This window comes from Schistocerca piceifrons, chromosome 11 (assembly GCF_021461385.2).
Source record: "Schistocerca piceifrons isolate TAMUIC-IGC-003096 chromosome 11, iqSchPice1.1, whole genome shotgun sequence".
In the NCBI taxonomy this organism is placed as follows: Eukaryota; Metazoa; Arthropoda; class Insecta; order Orthoptera; family Acrididae; genus Schistocerca; species Schistocerca piceifrons.
In genome coordinates this window covers 141,227,791-141,231,460 of record NC_060148.1, presented here as the reverse complement: position 1 = coordinate 141,231,460, position 3,670 = coordinate 141,227,791, and positions in this window count along the sequence as shown.

Genomic DNA, 3,670 nt, shown 5'->3' with positions numbered 1-3,670 from the left:
CTAAGAGTGAATCAGACTGCGCAGAGGCAAAGACCGCACCACGACAGGAGCAAAGATTGCTTAACAGTAACGTAACATGCTCTCTTTCTCTCTCTCTCTCTGGCATGCACATCGACAACACAAAAAACTCAAAATGACATGACCACCTTACAACCCAAAAAGAAATGCTTAGGGATCGAGCAGCGATCCATTCTGTAATCGTCTCCAGCTGGTAATGACATGTTTTTTAGCCAAGAAATATTTAAATCTTTTCTGTAGTCAGATGTTGGATGCTTTATTAAATTTATAAGATAGTTACTAATAAATACTGGGATTGTGATTTGAAATATAAATATATTATGTAGTTTTACTTCACAGTTATAGGTCATCCACGCTGAACAGTCGATTCCAACGGTTTTATCGTATAGTATAGCCCTGTATAATGTAGTATATACTACAACATAGTTCGCTGTATAATTTGTTAATCCAACGTGTGCAGTTTATAAATTAATAATCTCGTAACATATTTCGGAGAACAATGTTTCCCCCTATACCAATATACACTGAAGCGCCAAAGAAACCGGTATGCGCAAGCTTATTCAAATACAGAGGTATGTAAACAGGCAGAATACGGCTCTGTGGTCGGGAACGCCTATATAACACAAGTTTTGACGCAGTTGTTAGATCGGTTACTGCTGACACAGTGGCAGGTTATCAAGGTTCAAGTGAGTTTCAGCGTGGTGTTATAGTCGGTGCACGAGCGATGGTACAAAGCATCCCCGAGGTAGCGATGAGGTGGGGATTCTGCCGTACGACCATTTCACGAGTGTACTGTGAATGTCACGAAACCGGTAAAATATCAAATCTCCGACATCGCTGGGGCCGCTAAAATATCCTGCAAGAACGGGACCAACGACGACTCAAGATAATCAATCAGAGTGACAGAAATGCAACCCTTCCGCCAACTGCTGTAGATTTCAGTGCTGGACCATCAACAAGTGTGAGCGTGCGAAACATTCAACGAAACATCATCGATATGGGCTTTCGGAGCCGAAGGCCCGCTCTTGTACCCTTGTTCACCGCACAACACAAAGCTTTACACCTCACCTGGGCCCTTCAACTCCGACGTTGGACTGTTGATGACTGGAAACGTGTTGCCTAATCGGATGAGACCCGTTTCAGATTGTATCGAGCGGATGGACGTGTACGGGTATGGTGACAACCTCATCAATTCATGGACTCTGGATGCCAGCAGAGGACTCTTAAAGCTGGTGAAGGTTCTGTAATTGTCTAGAGCGTGTCCAGTTGGAGTGATATGGGCCCCTGACACGTCTAGATACGACTCTGGCAGGTGACACATATGTAAGCGTCCTGACTGATCACCTGCATCCATTCATGCCCATTGTTCATTCCTACAGACTTGGGCAATTCCAGCAGGACAATGCGACATCCTACACATCCAGAATTGCTACAGAGTGGCTTCAGGAACACTCTTCTGACTTTGGACAGTTCCGCTGGCCACCAAACTACCCAGACACGAACATTATTGAGCATATCTTGGATGCCTTGCAACGTGCTGTTCAGAAGAGATCTCCCCCCCCCCCCCCCTCGTACTCTTACGGATTTATCGACTGCGCTGCAGGATTCATGATTTGAGTTCCATCCACCACTACTTCACACATTAGTCTAGGCCATGCCTAGCCTTGCTGCCGCACTTGTGTGTGCTCGCGGGGGCCTTACACGATGTATTTGTCGGGTGTACAAGTTTCTTTGGCTCTTCAGTGTATATCTTCAGTAACTAAAACAAAATATTCTCTGTGATTTTGTGATGGTCTCAACGAAATTAGAGTTCTTACAATAATTTATTTCATTAAATTGTTTTCAGTTTACGAGATGTAACATCTCATTCATTTTCGTTCGTTAAAATAACCAGCTTTGCTGGATTTCTAGGCTGCCCATAGTTTTACATAGAAAGCATACCGAATATTCTTATAAATGTGACATAGGATAAAAACCAGATGTAATGGATAAGTACAATAAAAACCCATGTTCATGTGCAAAAATGGTATCTTACGACTAAAAAAAAAAAAAAAAAAAAAAAAAAAGGCAACTCGCATCTATTGATTCAGTTTGAGAAAAAAAATGTATCTAGGATTGTAACAAAACGGACGAATAATATATACACTATACAATATATCACAGTTTACAATTCACATACAGACAATGTACATATTAAATGCTAAATTACAAGTTAACATGAATATTAACAAATTATGTAGAAAATAGAAATAAAACATTATTTATGAACTAGTGAAAATGATGAGTAGCATGAAGTGTTGGTGTTATAGAATCCAAGTCCCACTAAATCGTAAGCAAGCCGATCAAATATTTTAACCATGTGTAAATGTATGAGACACATGGCGTGTTGGTCCATCTGTGGAACGCAATACAGCCGGCATTCAGGATGGCATGTTTTCGACAAACCCACGGTAGGTTTACGGAGGTGTACAGCAGCAGACATATGCGCACAGGTCACGCAATAACTGTAAATTATGGGCCAGTTATTTGTGGGGGCTGGCCTGAGACCCAATAGCTTCAGAGATGCGAAGCATCGGGATGAGAGCAGAGAAATCACTATAGGACAATTTCAGTATTGTGCATAGACAGTTGTTCGGCTAGAAGATGGTATTGCTGTTAAGGGAACACCATTCATGAGTGGGTGCTGGTGGTCCGCAGTAATGTTGCCCAAGTGAACAGCTTTCATGATGCCTTGAAATACTGCCTCAGGTCTCGAGGACGCCCAGATGGATGTCCCACACAGCATAACACTTTCCCCACCGACTCACGTCTGGGGTCTGCTGCAGCTGCTCGCGTGGATGATGGCCTATCAGCAACACGACCACCGATCTGGTGTATCAAAAAAATCTGTTTATCTGGAGACGGATTTCCATTGATCTACTGTCCAAACTCGGTGTACTCTCTGCAGTCGCAGCTGACGATGTCGTCGTGTCACCACGGTAACAGGTCAGGGTCGTCAGCACCAGGGTTGTGCTCTGCCGTCAGGTTGGCCACAGATCACCGCCAATCCTGCACTACAGAGCGGGCAAGATTTTGACCTCCACAACCTGTGATGAGGCGTCCCCTACCGACGCCTTGTCTCCTTCCTGTGGTTTCTCTGTCCTCCAACCAGTTTCATTCCCATGCATCGGCTAATAAGATTCTGTGTTTTGTCAGAGTCGCATGTGTCAACTGTTTTCCCACTTTGCAGCCCTGGCCATTTCTAGAATTACTCCACATTCTTCTCTGCCGCGACTCTGCACACTCCTTAGCGCGTCACGTTCCCACAGCCCCTCCTCCTGGCGTTCTGTCTCGCGCTGGGCAGTGGTCCTAATCCTTCGGCTCATGCGAAGGAAGGGCTGGCCTGACGATTTTGGTATCGGAATAGTAAACAAGAATTTCTGGACACGGTGCACAAAACTTTTAGTTGAAGTCGTTGTCGTTCTGAAAGCGTAGAGTATAGCTAACGAATAATTTTCTGTTACGACTGTGTGTTGGCAGCAGGTCATTCTGAAAGGAAAAATGAATGAGGCTGAGATGCGGTGGTTTATTCTTCCTGCGGAAAGACTTCCGCTACGCTCGTCGCTGTACTGGGACTGTTCTCCGTGCGACGCGCACTGCGTGTGTCGCCACC